The sequence below is a fragment of the Narcine bancroftii genome, chromosome 2 (genome assembly GCF_036971445.1).
Source record: "Narcine bancroftii isolate sNarBan1 chromosome 2, sNarBan1.hap1, whole genome shotgun sequence".
Taxonomy (NCBI): domain Eukaryota; kingdom Metazoa; phylum Chordata; class Chondrichthyes; order Torpediniformes; family Narcinidae; genus Narcine; species Narcine bancroftii.
In genome coordinates, this window is record NC_091470.1 from 50937237 (window position 1) to 50955504 (window position 18268).

An 18268-nucleotide genomic window follows, 5' to 3' on the forward strand; every position below is an offset into this window, starting at 1 on the left:
TTTAAAGAGTTGCTCTTAGATCAAATTTATAGTCTGATTGAGACTAGCAAGATTTTCACAAAATAAATTGAAATGCTTCTCCACATTTTGCAATTTAGTTTAACAGTGATTAACACTGGAATTTGTTTTTAAGTACTTGTTTCCAAAAAATGTATTTGTGTGGGTAGTTTGAATGAAATGGGCTGCTCTTGATAAAATGTAACTGATTATCGCCATTGATATCAAAACAGAAATGCTGGAGGAAGTCAACCAGTTTAGCAGTGTCCATAGGAGGTAAAGATATGTATTACCAATGTTTTGGGCCTGAGCCCTTTCTCAAGATGTGAGTGAAAAGTGAATTAAAGGCTGGTGAAAGAAAGGGAGGGGGGGAGGTGAATGGGAGAGGGAGGAGTACAGACCAACAGACAAAAGGTGTTAATTGGATATGATGGAAGTTAAGAATTCATTTTCACCAAGTGAAAGGAGACAGAGGGAAAGGGGGAGGGGGAGAGAGAGAGAGGAAAGGAGATGAGAGAAGATGGGAGGGGTGTTTAACAGAAACTGGAGAAGTCGATGTAAATGTTATCTGGTTGGATGGTTGTCCTGGGTAAACTTATACCTCTCATTTTGTTCATTTTAGATTGGTCACAGTGTTTGAGCTACCGAAAGAAAATAGACACACAGACCGAGAACAGTTCGGTTTATACAAGGCTTTATTACTAAATCTAAAGCTGAATTCACACTACAATATGCAAGCCCTTCCCAATTATACTTATCAACAACTGGACTGGTCCCAACTGCCGAAGGAAGGCAACAACTGCACACTTGTAGTAGGTTGTCGGGGCGCCGGTAGCAGCTTCTCCACCTCGCTCGACCGAGACGTTATCTGGACTCTAGAAGTTCTTCTTCTTGCTGAGAGATGTTGCCACCTCTCGGAGAGTCTCAAACCAGCAGGGGGACCAAGGCTTATATTACCCAAAAACTGCTTACCAAGTACCTATTCCCAGCACAGTAAGAAAGATAAGCGAGCAAGCTAGCATGCTTAGGCTTCTATCGAATAACATAATTTTCAGCTTATTACTTTGAATACAATGGTTTATTTTGCATCAAGGCTAGGCCTCTGACAGTCAGTGACAGCAGGAAGATTAAATGTTCTTGGTACATAGATGTCCTTTCTTCAGATAACAGCATCTCTGGCCCCTCGGTGGAATTTAGCTTATGTCTGCTGATTCTAAAAAAACAAGCAGGTTCTCAGCCTTGCAGAAGCAAAGGCTGCAAAAGTAAAAAACACGGTTTGAATCTTCCATTACATTGGTGCCCATAAAGAAGATAGTTTTGTTGCTCCATTTTGAGGGTGATCTCAGTCTGGTAGTGCTTGAGACTATGGACAGATGTGTCAGCGTTCCCTTGTCATCAAGCTTGCAGATTACATGATTGTACTGTTGATGTCATCAGCAACAATGATGAGTCACAATACAGAGAAGAGGTTGAAAATTTTGTGAGATGGTGTGAGAATAACAACCTGAATCTCAACATTGAAAAGGCAAAGGAGAAGATTATGGATTTCAGAGGACCAAGGATGACCACCTTCCACTACACATTAATAGAGTGACTTTTACTTACGTGTCTTAATATTTTAATGTGTTTAACTTCTAATCTAACTTATATTTATATAAATATGCTCTGTGGTCCTGGAGAAACGCTATCTCATCTTTACTGTGTGAGCATCGTATGAACGATAAATAAAGATGACTTGAAATACGACAATTGCAGATGCTGTGATTGTAGTAAAAACACACAGAAATGCTGGAGGAACTCAGCCAGTTTTGTAGCATCCATAGAACATATATTTACCTCTTCTGGACACTGCAAGACCGGCTGAGTTCCTCTAGCATTTCTGTGTGTTTTTCTCTCTTTGGCTTGGCTTCGCGGACGAAGATTTATGGAGGGGTATGTCCACGTCTGCTGCAGGCTCGTTGGTGACTGACAAGTCCGATGCGGGACAGGCAGGCACAGTTGCAGCGGTTGCAAGGGAAAATTGGTGGGTTGGGGTTGGGTGTTGGGTTTTTCCTCCTTTGTCTTTTGTCAGTGAGGTGGGCTCTGCGGTCTTCTTCAAAGGAGGTTGCTGCCCGCCGAACTATGAGGCACCAAGATGCACGGTTGGAGGCAAGATCAGCCCACTGGCGGTGGTCAATGTGGCAGGCACCAAGAGATTTCTTTAAGCAGTCCTTGTACCTCTTCTTTGGTGCACCTCTGTCTCGGTGGCCAGTGGAGAGCTCGCCATATAACACGATCTTGGGAAGGCGACAGTCCTCCATTCTGGAGACGTGATCCACCCAGCGCAGTTGGGTCTTCAGCAGCATGGATTCGATGCTTGCGGTCTCTGCCAGCTCGAGTACTTCGGTGCTGGTGATGAAGATTTTACTATACATTAATAGCTCAGTAATGGAGAGCACCAGGTTCCTCAGAGACCATTTAAGAAGTGACCTATCCTGGACACATAAACATCTCCTCACTTCTCTGGAAGGCTCAACAGCAATTGCACTTCCTTACGAGGCTGAGGCAGGCAAAGCCACCGGCCACCATTCTGTCAACTTTCTACAGGAGCTCCATCGAGAGCATCCTGGCTGGCTGCATCACAGTATAGTACATTTACTGTAGAGCATTGGATTGGAGGTCAATCCATAGGACCTTAAAAGTGGCAGAGAGGATCACTGGCCCCAAATCAATGTGATTTACTGGAATCATTGTTTAAAGAGGGCTCACAAATTCTGTGAGGTTCCCTTCAACCTTGCATATAGCATCTTCCAGCTACTCTCATCAGGAAAGAGATACTGAAATATTAGGCTGAACCACCAGGCTGAGAAAACACTTCTTCCCAAGGGCAGTGAGTCTGCTGAATGACTGTTGAACTGCTAAAACAACTCCCCGTGACTCTCCTATTTATTAATAATATTTATTTGAATATATGTGTATAGGTTCTGTGTATATGTATCGTTTATCTGTACGTGTGTTTGCATTGTTTTGCACCATGGACTGGTGGATGCTCTTTAACTGTGTTGTGCTGATATCTTTGGCTTGGCTTCGCGGACGAAGATTTATGGAGGGGTTTGTCCATGTCTGCTGCAGGCTTGTTGGTGACTGACAAGTCCGATGCGGGACAGGCAGGCACGGTTGCAGCGGTTGCAAGGGAAAATTGGTTGGTTGGGGTTGGGTGTTGGGTTTTTCCTCCTTTGTCTTTTGTCAGTGAGGTGGGCTTTGTGGTCTTCTTCAAAGGAGGTTGCTGCCCGCCGAACTATGAGGCGCCAAGATGCACGGTTGGAGGCAAGATCAGCCCACTGGCGGTGGTCAATGTGGCAGGCACCAAGAGATTTCTTTAAGCAGTCCTTGTACCTCTTCTTTGGTGCACCTCTGTCTCAGTGGCCAGTGGAGAGCGCACCATATAACACGATCTTGGGAAAATGATGGTCCTCCATTCTGGAGACGTGACCCACCCTGCGCAGTTGGGTCTTCAGCAGCATGGATTCGATGCTTGTGGACTCTCCCAGCTCAAGACAATAAATGAACTTGGTTGTGGAATCCTGGGAGCAGAGCATTTTTGTAAATGTATTTGATTCGCATTCAAAGGGATGCCATTTTTTTAAAATGAAAATCTATTGCATAATTGGTTATAGGTATGGTCTATGTAGCTTTTCATGATAGACAATTAACTTGGCTGATTATAAAAATATGCAATGTCATTCATCATCGACCTCAATATGATACATCATTGATAGGACCTTTCTGAAGCAAGTTCCATTCAATATAAAGGAATGAATGCTAACCAGGCAAGGATGATTGACTGGGTCACCAAAATCTTGGTAATTTTGGTAGGTTTTGGACATTTAACAGAAAAGAAGTCATCATTGAACACTGTATCCTATCTAATCGTTTTTAATAGACTTAAATTGTATCACACTAATTGACTTATTTTAGCTGAAGACCCAGTTATTTGTCATTGCAGATATTATATCATTTATGCTCTCCATTTAAATTAACTTGTATGTTAGGTAATAGAGAATTTTGTAAGAGCATTGTTTACAAAAGTATCTAACCAGGGGGGCGGTGGATTTGTGGAACAGCTCTATCCCTTTAAATGACCAGACGTTGATCTGACTTTCACACCTGACAATACAAGTACAGGGAAGCAAAGGACGAGTTAACAAATTTCTTTCACCTCACAGTAAATAGAAGCTGCATGCATATGGTTGTGTACTTTCAATTGCAAAGGGGTTTGCATTCACAAGCGACACAATTGATAAGAAATTGCTGAGACTAAGGAGAGCAAAATTAAACCTTGCATATTTTTGATTGGTGCAGTTTTATGGATTTGAATTTTTGTTCTCAGCTTCATTAAAGATCCTGGCACTCAGTTCCACATAAAATTCTTATACTGTTATCTGTCAGATTGAGGTGTATAAATTTCTTACTGCTGGAGTATGTGCTGTGACAGCAATTCCATATTGTCAAGCTCTCAGACAATAATAAATTCACATTGTTGTGTGAATTTGGGAACAAATGAGGACAGTGCTGTTTTTTCCAAAAGCTAAGTTGTGTATGTTTTATTATGGAATTGTGCTGGCACAACATGATTAGTAACTCTTGTATTTAGTAACAGTATTTCATAAAGCTGCAATTCAATAGTCACTTTCTAAAATTAACCTTAGCTTATAAATATAATACCAAGGATACAGTGAATGAACATAGAAAATGTAATGTCAGCAGTAGAATGGATTCTCATCTTGGGTGTAGGATAAGGACGGTGTCATTTGTTTTTGGTTCACAACTGAGGGTGAAGGACAGAAAATTGCTTATTTTTAGTCTTCTATATCACATATTTGAGATCAACTAATTCAAATTAAAATGATATGAAATGCACAGGGAAATATTAAGCAGTTTGCAGTGAACTGGAATTCACTGTCTGTGTGTTATTCAGATGGATTGTCTCCACCGTCACCTACCCCAATATAAACCCTGATTTTCCTGCCTTTCCTCAGATTCACCTGAGGATTATTGTGTGTACCGGCCATTGATTGTAAGGTATTAAAAGCCTGTTTGTGCACCTCACAAGTCTCTGAGTGCAATCAGTCACGTTACAATTTTAATAGCGTAACTTTGAAGCAGGTTGGAAGCTCTGTTGATGCTCTAGGTCGACTCTCTGCCCCAGAGGCCCTGGAAGAATTCACCTACTGGCTGGAGTGCTTTCAATCCTACCTGACAGCCACACAAAATGTCTTCAACTCTGATAGTCTTCAGAGGTCTACGCTTCTCTCTCAACAACTTAAGAGTCTGCCATAGAGGGTTGAAGGCCCGCTACATGAGGCCCCAGAACAACGTGCTGGCAAGACACTGGCTCTCTCAACATCGGCAACATCTGGGTAAGTCGCTGGATGATTATGTCCTTGAACTGTGGGCCCTGACTAGAAGATGTCACAATGAAGCGGTCATGGGCCAGGTGAGAGAGGAGGAACAAATGTGGGTCACTCTTGTAGCAGGGGTGAGGTTGAGGTACATGAGGCAGCAACTGCTAGAGTTGTGGAAGAAAGACTTGGCCAGCACCCTGGAGTTGGCGAAAACATTCGAACAGGCCCAACTAGGAGCTGACGACCTCATGGGCGAAAGTGGCACTTTTTCAGAAGACCAGATCAATGAGATGGCAGTGACCCCCACAGCCCCAGCACCAACTGCTGTGGCCATGCGCAATCAGGGAAGCTATTCCTGTGGACAGGCACAGCACCCACATGCCCAATGCTTGCGAAGGATGCCATGCGCTCAGGATGCGGTAAGCGAGGGCACTGGGTGAAGGTCTGCAGGGCTAAGGGGAACTCAAAGAGGACAACGTCATGTGTGACCCCCGGATTGGCATTCAACCAGAGTCCCGAAGTGCCAGCCTCAACCTCTCCGTACTGCTCCCCGCCAGCATCTTGGCTGCGCCGCATGCCACTGGAAGTAAAGCATCGCGGGAAATAACGGTGGGCATCTTAGTGCGCCTCCAGGTCGACACCACCTGGTCCTCCTTCATATCATCTTGTCTGCCTGCAGGTCAAGAAGGGAGAGTCAACATCGGCATGGGAGCAATGGGGTTTCCGGAGCAATGGCATGAGTCGTCCTGGATCAGGCATATATGTCACCAATGAATAACTCAATGATGGAGCTAAGGATAAATGGGCATTTGACTGATTGCTTAGTAGACACTGACTCCTCTGAGAGCTTTATATACTCTGCAACGGCTCTGCGGTACAACTTAAGAATGTACCCAATGGACTATCATATTTTTCTTTGAACTGCGATGATCCAGGAGTATTGTATAGTACATCTAACTGTAAAAGGGTGGAGTTTTGTAAGTTACGATTGTATGTACTGAAGGATTTGTGTGTTCCTGGGCCTGGACTTCCTGTGTCACCTTAAAAGTGTGACCATGAAGTACTCTGGCCCACTTCCTCCAATCATGGTGCGGAATGGAGGGTCCTAAAATCCAGATGCCACATGTGGTCTCTCCATCCTAAATATTGATTTCCTCCCACCACCCCACCCCCCGACTGTCTATGGACCTGACTCCCAATTCCAAGCCAATAGCTGCAAAGAGTAGGCGATACAGTGCGGGCGATTGGGAATTTATTAGAATCGAGATGCAGCAGCTGCTCAAAGAAAATATCAATGAGCCTAGCAGCAGCCCATGGAGAGCCCAGGTGGTAGTCGTAAAAGGGGAAGAAAAATCAAGGCTAGTGATTGACTATAGCCAAACAATTAATCGTTTCACACTCCTGGATGCATACCCCCTCCCTCGAATTTCAGACATGGTAAATGAAATTGCACAATATCTGGTCTATTCAACCATTAACCTGAAAGCTGCATTCCATCAGTTATCGATCTGTACTGAGGACTGCCCCTATACAGTATTTGAGGCAGGTGGACAGCTTCAGCAGTCCCTTTTGGTTCACTAATGGGGTCTCAGTCTTCCAAAGACAGATGAACAAAATGGTTGATGAATACAGGTTAAAGGTCACCTTCCCTTATCTTGACAATGTCACCATTTGTAGATACTCTCTGGAAGACCATGACACCAACCTCCAGAAGTTTCTCCTCATGGCCAAATCCCTGAACCTCATGTACAACTCAGGTAAGTGTGTGTTCCGGTCTGGTGATCCTGGCCTATGTGGTGGAGAATGCCGCCATTGGTCCTGACCCCGATCGAATGTGCCCCCTGTTAGACCTCCTGATCCCGAAGACCACGAAGGCCTTAAGGAGATGCCTGGGCTTCTTTTCCTACGACGCCCAGTGGGTCCCTCACTACCTGGATCAAGTCCGCCCTCTCTTAAAATCCACTTCCTTCTCATTATCAGCCAAAGCCCAGCTGCCATTTGACTATGTTCGGAGCTACATCGCAAAGGCCACCACACATGCAGTGGGTAAGAATGCACATTTCTAAATGGAAAGCGATGCCTCTGATGTAGATCTGGCCGTGACCCTTAACCAAACGGGCTGGCCAGTTGCCTTTTTTCCCCCACACCCTACAAGTCCACAAGCTTCAGAACCCATCAGAAGAGAAAGAGGCCCAAGCCATTGTAGAGGCTATCAGGCACTGGAGGCATTACCTGGCTGGTGGAAAATTTACACTGCTCACCAACTAGCGATCAGTGGTATTCATGTTTAATAGTGCAAACAAGGGGATAAAATAAAGAATGACAAGATCTCCAGGTGGAGGATTGAACTTTCCAACTATAATTATGATATAGCATACTGGCCAGGTATTCTCAATGAGCATCCAGCTGCCCTGTCAAGGGGAAGCTGTTCTTCTGCACACCCTGGCCAGTTGCGTCAGTGCTCATTTCGTCAAGTCACACAACCTGCCCTAACACCATTGAGGATATCAGGGAAATGACCAGGTCCTGCCAGGTGCAAACCACTCTTCTACTGCCCTGACAAAACATATTTGATAAAGGCATCCCGCCCCTTCAAACAACTCAGTGTTGATTTCAAGGGTCCCCTCCCTTCCACCAATGGAAATGTCGTCCAGAGTATTCACGTTTTCCATTTGCCATCCTCTCCTCAGACATGACCACCACCACGGTCATCAGGTCCTTGCACTCTATTTTCGCCCTGTTCGGGTATCCCAGCTATATCCATAGCAACCATGGTTCATCATTTATTAGTGAAGAGCTACACCAGTATCTGCTTGTAAGAGGTATTACCTCAAGCAGGACGATTAGCTACAATCCCTAGGGGAACAGAGAAGTTGAAAAGGAGAACGGAATGATATGGAAGGCCGTGAAATTGGCTCTTCTGTCCAAAGGCCTTCCAGACTCATGCTGGAAAGAAGTCCTACCCACGGCGCTCCAATCCATAAGCTCACTTCTCTGCAGTGTGACCAATGCAACACCTCATGAGCTTATGCTCACTTTCCAGAGGAAATCCACATCCGAGAACATCCTCCCGGCTTGGCTAATGACACCAGGGCCAGTCCTGCTGAGAAAGTACGTGAGGAGGAGCAAGACAGACCCCCTGATTGAGATGGTGCACCTTCTGTATGCCAACCCAGCGTGGCAAACCCTGATGGCAGAGATGACACCATCTCGATCAGAGACCTGGCACTTGCCAGAACTGAGGATCTGATGCCTCAAGTAAGCCACAAATCACTAAGTACCCCACCAAGGGTTATGGACGACTCTACTCAAGAAATGGGTCAATCCACTCCGCAACCAGAGCCGGAGCCCTTGAGACCCAGTAACCCTGAACCACAGTAGGTCCAGGAAGCCCAAAGTCCTCCAGTACTGAGGCTCTCAACCAGAATATCTAGACCACCTGACATACTTAATTTGTAAATATTTGGAAACTATTAGTTTTTTTTAAAATATTTGGTCTCTGTTTTTCACCCACAGGTTCTCTTCTGAAGGAAGGGGTGAATGCAGTGAACTGGAATTCACTGTTTATGTGTTATTCTGATGGCTTGCTCCTCCCCTGGCTCCACCCTCACCTACCCCCATATAAACCCTGATTTTCCCAACTTACCTCAGATTCACCTGAGGACGATTGTATCTGTCAGCCATGGATTATAAGCTATTAAAAGCGTGTTTGTACCCTCCCTCACAATTCTCTGAGTGCAATCAATCACATTACACAGTGTTAATTTACCAGTGCGACATTGTTCAAATCAACAGTATCAGTGCAGAGCTGAAGTATTTTACTTATCCCTTCAGCCTGACACTCTGCATTCACCCACTTGCCTACAGATTGGTAATACATACATTAAGCATATAGGAGGCAAAAAGTTGATTTGATTATAATATTGCTTATATTTGCCTCTTGATACTCTGTCTACATTTTTAAAAAGCATTTATTGCAGTGGAAGGTTGTTTTGAACATAAAAATAAATTTATCACTGCAAGTTAGTGAGAAGTCCTTGAAGTTGATCCATGGAGAATCATTACTTCCTGCTGCGACTTGTCTTCAGCACCTCCCCTACATCGTGTCCTAGTTGATTCCTGTTCCTCTTCCCAATTGTACTCTCATTTCTGACAGACCTGCCATTCAGTTGTGTCCCAATCAGAATGAATCCTGTTACAAAGGAAAGTATTCAAAGAGCCTCACCTGCCTGTCATAAAGCTCATAAATTCTGCTGAAGTTCAGCTGGGATAAAAAGCTAACAGTGTAATTCAGATAAAATGATTGAGCTGTGATTTTCCAGAGGCTATAACTTGTTTATTGCATCTGGCAGCAAATTAAGTATCGTAAACTGAAATTAAATACCAGGCAATGCACTCTATTGTGCTCTGCTTGACTAGGCTCTGGGTATGTGAACTATATAACTATATAACAATTACAGTACGGAAACAGGCCATCTCGGCCTCTGTAGTCCACACTGATTTGTGATCTCCTCTAGACCCACCTACTTGCTCCCTGTCCATAACCCTCCAATCCCCTCACACCCATGCACTTTCCAACCTTTTCTTAAATGACAAAATTGAGCTTACTGCAACCACCTCTTCCAGAAGGTCATTCCACTCAGCTTCCACTCTTTGAGTGAAGAAGCTCCCTCTCATGTTACTTCTAAACTTTTGCCCCCTAACCGTTAACTTATGACCCCTCATTCCAATGTCACCTACCCTCAAGAGGAAGAGCCTATTCACATCTACTCTATCTATCCCCCTCGTGATTTTAAATACATCTATCAAATCCCCCTTCAACCTTCTACGCTCCAATGAATAAAGACCCAGTCTACTCAATCTTTCTTTGTTTTCTAGATACTGCAATCCAGGCAACATTTTAGTAAATCTTCTCTGCACCCTCTCTGCCTTATTGATATAATTCCTATAATTTGGGGACCAGAACTGGACACAGTATTCCAAATTTGGCCTCACCAATGCCTGGAACAGTCTCAACATCACCTCCTAACTCCTATATTCTATATTTTGATTTATAAAGGCCAGCATTCCAAAACCCTTCTTTACCACTCTATCCAAATGAGAAACCACTTTCAAAGATCGATGAACTGTTATTCCAAGATCTCTCTTTTCCTCTGCATTCCTCAATACCCTCCCCTTCACTGCATATGTCCTATTTTGATTATTCTTCCCAATTGAAGCACTTCACACTTATTGTTATTAAGCTCCATCTACCATCTTTCAGCGCACTCTTCTAAGCAGTCCAAATCCTTCTGCAGTCCCTGAAAACTATCTTCACTATCCACAACTCCCCTTATTTTTGTATCGTTTGCATATTTACTAACCCAATTTACCACTTCATCATCCAAATCTTTAATGTAAATGACAAACAACAAGGGACCCAATACCAATTCCTGAGGAACTCCGTTTGTCACCGGCCTCTATCCTGACAGACAATTATCCAACATGACTCTCTGGCATCTACCTTCTAGCCACCGTTGAATCCATCTGACTATCTCAATACCTAGTGCCTGAACCTTCCTTACCAACTTTCCACGTTGAACCTTATCGAAGGCCTTACTGAAATCCATATAGACTACATCTACTACTCTACTCTCATCAACCTTCGTAGTCACCTCTTCAAAAAATTCAACAAGATTTGTCAAACATGACCTTCCCTGCACAAGCCTGGTTGGGTGTCCCTGATCAGTCCCTGCCACTCTAGATACTTAAAAATATTATCTCTAAGAATATTTCCATTAGTTTACTGACTACTGACATCAAACTTACTGGCCGATAATTGCTGGGGCTAGACCCGGAGCCCTTTTTAAACAGAGGAACCACATTTTCGACGCGTTGATCCTGTGGCACCATGCCCCCCTCTTGTGACTGTTGAAAAATCACTGTTGGAGCCTCTGCTATTTCCTCCCTGACTTCTCTCAAGATCCTGGGGAAAATCCCGTCAGGACCTGGAGACTTATCCACCTTTAAATGCCTCAAAAGTTCCAATATCCCTTCTGTCCTAATCCCTACATTTTCCATAATCACCCCTTTTGCTTCTCTTATCCTACACAATTCCATATCCTGTTCCCTAGTGAATATTAAAGAGAAGAACTTGTTCAATATTTCCCCCATCTCATTCGGCTCAGCATACATTTGCCCGCTCTGATTCTCTATGGGACCAATTGTATCCTTCACTCTCCTTTTGCTATTTACATATTTGTAAAAACACTTCGGATTTACTTTCACCCTGTTCGCTATAGCCACCTCATACCTTCATTTTGCTTTCCTAATTTCTTTCTTAAGCTTATTACAATCCATGTATTTTCCAAACATCTCATCTATACCTTGTTTCTTATATTTAATGTAGGCCTCCCTTTTATCTCAAGCCAACTTTCTAATCTCCATTGAAAACCACAACCCTCTCAAACATTTGGCTGTGTCTTTTATCCTAACAGGAACATAAAGATTCTGCACCCTCAAAATCTCACCTTTAAATGACCTCCAATTCTCCTCTACCTCCTTCCCATAAAACAATTAAGTCCAAATCACTCCTTGCAAATCCCTTCTCACTTCATCAAATCTGGCTTACCCCCACTCAAAAACCTTAATCTTTGGACCAGACCTATCCCTTTCCATAATTATATTGAAACTAATGGTATCACGATCACTGGATCCGAAGTGCTCCCAAACACACACCTCAGTCACTCACCCTATCTCATTCCCCAACAGTAGATCCAACACTGTCCCTTCTCTAGTGGGTACCTCAATATACTGCTGCAAAAAACCATCCTGCACACATTTTACAAATTCTAATCCATCCAGCCCCTTCACAGAATGTTTTGCCAATCTATATGAGGAAAATTAAAATCCCCTACTAACACAACCCTGCGCTTATTACAAATATTAGCTATTTCCTTACACTTTGTTCCTCTATTTCTCGCTCCCCACTAGGTGGTCTATAATACATCTCGACAATTGTAACTTCTCCTTTTCCATTTTTCAATTCCACCATACCGCCTCCCTTCATGAGCCCTCCAATCTATTGCGCATCAGCACCACTGTAATATTTTTCCTGACAAGCAATGCCACACCACCCCCCTCTCATCCCTCCAATTCTATCACACCTAAAGCACCAAAATCCCAGAATATGTAGCTGCCAGACACATCCCTCCTGCAACCACGTCTCACTAATTGCCATCATGTCATACTGCCAAGTGTCTATCCACACCTTCAGCTTATCCATCTTCCTTACATTACTCCTAGAATTGAAGTAAATGCATTTCAGAGATTTCCCACATCTTACCTTCTGCTTGTCCCCATCTTTATGGACAACTCTATTACTTATTATCATCATTCACCCCCCGCCCCTCTCCAACACAGCACTGTTTTTGAACAAGAAAACAGAATTAAACTTTAACTTATTACTTAACCTACCTAACCTACTTAATCCCCCCCTCTAATACTAAGCGCAGGTGTGTGTAATGTATAGTTAAGATTAGAAAAGTTCTTTGGATCACAGTCCAATCTCACCCATTGCAGGCAATTCTTATATTGTGCACAGAAGTTAGCATTAATAAAGTTCACCAGTCTTTAATGCTTAACAGGCAAATGGTTACCACTCAGGAGGGTTCTTGCTGGTTCTCAGAGAGAGAGATTCCCTTTGTTCCAGGACATCTGCATCTGATTCCTGTTTAATCAGTCTTGCTGATGAAACTTGCCCCCTTCAGGGTTCTCCAGATGATCTTCCTTCTTCCAGGTCACCTTTTTGACAGCTAATCTTCTCCTTTGGCCAGGCAGTCTTCCAAAAGTTTGCCAGCTTTGTCCTTCTGGAACTGATTTCTGTCTCCTTTCTCTCTGTTTCACACCCTGCCTCTCTGAGAGCCAAAGCTGTTCTGTCTATCTACAAAAATCACATGCTCTCCCAGGAAAACTGTATGCTGCAACTTTGTTGCTCTTTTTGCAAAAAGCATCCTGCAAAAGTCCTGCAAATATTCTGTGTTTTAAAATGTTTGTGTGCAACCTGCTCTAATAATGCTTCCTGAAACACCTCTAAATACTCTGTCACAGCACTGATCCTTTTCATTCTAGATCACCTGTCTTTCTATCCCCAAACTTTGACTACAAGCCTATTTGCGGACAAACCTTCTCTTTGCTGTTCTCCTTTATATGGAGCTCTTCTCCCAACTATACTAGTTTAAATCCACCTTAGTAGCCCTAGCAAATTCCCCCGCCAGGATCCTAGCCCCTCTGGGATTCAGATGCAACCCGTCCATTCAGTACGGGTCCCACCTCCCCCAAAAGAGGTCCCAGTGATCCAAGAACTCAAATCCCTGCCCCTTACTCCACCGCTTCAGCCACACATTCATCTTCCAACTAATACTATTCTTGCCCTCATTATTGCATGGCACAGGAAGTAATCCAGAGATTATCCCCTTTGTGATATTTAGTTATTGAGATTTTAACTGATGGTTACTTGAGTTTGGGACCATAGAAGCACTATGGAATGATAAAATATCCATCTTAAAAGTCCCTTGGGTCAATCAGTTCCTCTTTCTTAGTTTGTTCCTCACTGTGAAGAAGCTGATTATATGCCCATTAATTTAACAATCCAATACAATTCAAATCTTAAAACTAGTTTTAAACAAAAATCATGTAATTTGTTACTTTTAATATAAATGAAAGTATGTTAAAAACAAATATGCTGTGATTTGAAAACCTATGTGGATATAAGTTGTATGGAAAAATCAGCATTACACTGTTTTAACAGTTTCCTTTTAATTTCATAGTGAAAAAATTGATCTCAGTTCATCATATTACCTCTTGATTAAAGCATGAAAAAGTAAATACAGATTTCATTCTAACTGTACTTGATAAAACTATATATATCTTTTTGAAAGTTAAGTCAAAATCTTGTGTGATTCATGGTATAGTCAGCAAGATAGACTAATGTAAGGTAATTTTTGTCGAGACACAGAGTTTGGCAATATTGATATATTGAATATTATTTTCTGCAATAATAGGTCATGAAAAGTGAAATTCCAGTTCCAGATTTTGTGATTAGTCAAATATGCCTACATGTGTGTGCTACATTTAAAATTTTGTTTAAAGAAAACGAGCAACTTGCTAATTTAGCTCTAACGGGAATTTTCCACAGTTATGTTAATCCTTGCACTAAAATTAACCCTGATTTGCATTTAAACCCCAGTGAAAATTTAGAAAGGAAGTCTGTTATTCACCTTGACATATTTCCTTTTGATTTCTTTGGGGATTATTTAATTATTGCACCTTTTATTTAGTGGGTAATTTTTGCTGAAAAAACTCAATGCTTTGTTTTGACTTTTGAATTTGAGTTGACCTACGGTGCCTTCTGGACTGTCTTAATGGTGCACAGCTTTCTGTGTTGCATGAAACATAGATTGTGGCTTTTCTGTGAAAGCTTCTGAAGGAATGTCGTAACATAAACAAAAACTGACACTGAATTGTATTTCTTCAATTGCAGTCAGATATCCTAATATGGAAGCATCATTGTGGTACTTGGCTGACTTTTTGCAATTTGTCATTGCAGAAATGCTGCTTGGGGAAGCACCATGCCAAGCCAAGCATCCGAGTGCTGTGTAAGAAATAAATTGTGTTCACAGTGTTCATATTAGTGGAGAAACTGGTCCAAGATTGAAGTTTTATTTATTTCACTATAATATTTACTATGAACTTCCTCATGGTTGGGGCTAGTTAGCAGGCTATGGCCCCACTTGCAAATTTAGTGATGTCAGGATTCTCGGAAAGGAATGCTCTTCCAGGAAATATAACATTCTATCAATTATTTTGAGAAAACTAGGTGAAGGTCAAGGCACATAACACATGAACTAATAGAATTTGAGAAAAGGTGGGATAAATGATAAAAGACTATTTTTTAAACAAAAAAAGGCAGAAAAGATTAGTAAATCATAATACTTTCATGATGTAGGGTATTAAACAAAAAAAGGGGCGGAGAAGGGAATTTTCAACCCAATTTTCCAGAAGAAACAAAAAAGTGGACAGCTGAGTTACCTGGGTAGCTTAACTTCTGATTTTCTGCTTTTCTCCAATTGGCGACCAACGTTAACAACTCCCAATTTTGGGCTCTGGTGCAAGTAGCATTCCTGGCAGCCTGAGCAAGTCAGAAAGCAGAGAACATATGAATTATACCTTATTTTTTGATAAGTTGAGAAGGTGCAAGATGTTCTTCATGGTTGTGCAAATAAACTTTAAAACCTTCAACCCTTTACCCATCCTCTTTTGCCTCATGAGGCCCCTTTTGCCCTTGTCTACTTGGATGCTGGAGAGTGGCTCAGTGAGAATCAATTCCACAGTTGAAATTACCTGAAGCACACACCACTGCCAAGTGGCCAAGAAATTAATTTCTAAGATTGGCTCTCTGTCAACGAATGTGCCAAGCAATAAAAGCATTCCAATATCTGAGATAAAATGTCTTGATCTTTGTTTTTAAAAAATGGGTGTTATAATGAGGGAGAATTTTATGAAGAAAAAATCAAGCGAATGATGAGCATTTTCTTGGCAGTGGTTAAGGAAGCTTCCTAGGTGTGGTGTGACTTTTGTAACTTAATGCATACTTCAATTTTTAGAAATGAGAAGGATAAATAATGAAAACATAAGATCATTCTGTAGGATGTTTTAATGTCGCCACTGTATATGATAGCAATGGCAGGAGAAAGAAACACCTTGAGCAGATTTGTGGTTGGGCAATAATGTGTATTATCACTGCCTCAGTGTAAAGTTTTTAACTTGATTTATCTCATTATTTTCTAAAAATGGGACTCATTCCCAGAATGCAGTTTTCCCACTGATAATGTAATTTCGGCTAGCACTGTGCATTCAGGCAGAATGTGATGTTATACAAGTTATTTGCAATCATTTATTTGTTCATTAATGACATTCACCTGAGATGTGACCATAGGAATCAGAATTCACTTGATCATGTTGATTATTGTCGCAGCCATGGCTGCAGGTATTAGCGGCGTCCAGGGGTCTGGAGGCTGCGCATGTTCTGTTTCTTCCAGTGCTATTCACTTTGGTTGTTGGCGCACGTGCGGGGGTTTCACGGGCTTGGAGAGTCATTAGCTTGTGTTGACTGTAATGGCAGCATGGAAAAGTGGAAGAAGAGGAGGGTGAGGAGGACTCTAATATTTTCTGTTGACCAGTAGTCACATTGCCACAGACATTACCGTTACCAAGTTATCAGAATGTTACTCTGGATGTTTTGAGTCCTTTTGGGATCATTAATAAATAGTTTAAAAACTCATCTGGACTTCACTATGTTTGTTCTAATGAGACTCAGTTAAGAGCCTACTTATCCTCAGAGCAGCCTTTTTTGTGGGTAGTAGTCACTACAGTGTCACTACAGTGCCACTACAGTGCTGCTACAGTGCCACTACAGTGCTGCTACAGTGCCACTACAGTGCTGCTACAGTGCCACTACAGTGCTGCTACAGTGCCACTACAGTGCTGCTACAGTGTCACTACAGTGCTGCTACAGTGCTGCTACAGTGCCACTACAGTGCTGCTACAGTGTCACTACAGTGCCGCTACAGTGTCACTACAGTGCCACTACAGTGCTGCTACAGTGCCACTACAGTGCTGCTACAGTGCCACTACAGTGCTGCTACAGTGCCACTACAGTGCTGCTACAGTGCCACTACAGTGCTGCTACAGTGTCACTACAGTGCCGCTACAGTGCCGCTACAGTGCCACTACAGTGCTGCTACAGTGCCACTACAGTGCTGCTACAGTGCCACTACAGTGCTGCTACAGTGCCACTACAGTGCTGCTACAGTGTCACTACAGTGCTGCTACAGTGTCACTACAGTGCCACTACAGTGCTGCTACAGTGTCACTACAGTGTCACTACAGTGTCGCTACAGTGTCGCTACAGTGTCATTGTTCCAAAATAGTTTGCTGATTCTTATTTTAATCTTCAAAATACTTCCCTGCTGGAGTAGATGGTTTGACAATTGGGATTGAATGAAACGGAGGTAATTAAAAGTATCCCCCGTGACTGTTGTGTTTTATATTGGGGAAAAATAACATTTAAAAATGAAAATATTCAAACAAGCAAAACAATAAGTCTTTTCACATTTAAGTATCTTCTTGAGTGCTTGTCATTTTCTAGTTTGGAATGTTTGGAGTTACTTCTGTTGCCTTTCAAATAGTGATCCGTTGTTCTTCTATTCTATCGAATACACTTTGCAACCATTTTGAAGCTTCAGGTGGGCATTGGACTGAAAACATTGTATAACAAGATACAATGAGATTAAATTTTATCAGAAATCTGGTCACTAAATGTATAGGGCACTCTGTACTTCTCTAATCTGTAGAGAGAGATATTCCTTACATTTGGGACATGAATTTGTAGAGGTGATTGCAGTAGAATCAGTAGACACAGCTGTTGTCATGCATGTGTCCCTCCCCCCCCCCCCCCCCCCACCACCCGAACACTGCACATACACAATTATAAACCACATTTGCAGAGAAGGTCAAGGCCTATTCCTGCTTAATTTACCTGAGCTGGTGCTGGAGAATTTGCAGTATAGACTATTTCAGCTTGATTTATTCATATGCCTGTTTCCTCTTAACATTCTCAGTGAGTTTATCCCTTACCTCCCATCCTATGTTTCATGCAATCCTTCCAACGTCCCTTTAGCCTTTTCCTGCGTCCTTCTGCCATTATCTACCTTCTCATTGAGCAACTTGCCATGCCTTCTCTGTGATCCAACGATCCACTCACCGTCATTCTCCCTAAATTATGCTTCACTCTACTTTCCTTCTTCTCGAATCTTCTTTATGCCATACCAGTCCTTTTGAGATCATCT

The 18268-nt window shown here is 42.5% G+C and overlaps 2 long non-coding RNA genes across 6 annotated transcripts in view; one reads left to right on the plus strand and one right to left on the minus strand.

The window, feature by feature from the left end:
• Positions 1 to 5409, minus strand: part of LOC138753528 (uncharacterized) — a 55001-nt gene extending 49592 nt beyond the window's left edge. For all 4 annotated transcript variants that reach the window (XR_011351220.1, XR_011351219.1, XR_011351221.1 and 1 more), the window contains exon 1: positions 5233 to 5409. This is a non-coding gene — a long non-coding RNA (uncharacterized lncRNA). The remainder of the gene's footprint in view (positions 1 to 5232) is intronic.
• Positions 1 to 18268, plus strand: part of LOC138753529 (uncharacterized) — a 92547-nt gene that overhangs the window by 39209 nt on the left and 35070 nt on the right. The gene's annotated exons all lie outside the window — the stretch shown is intronic.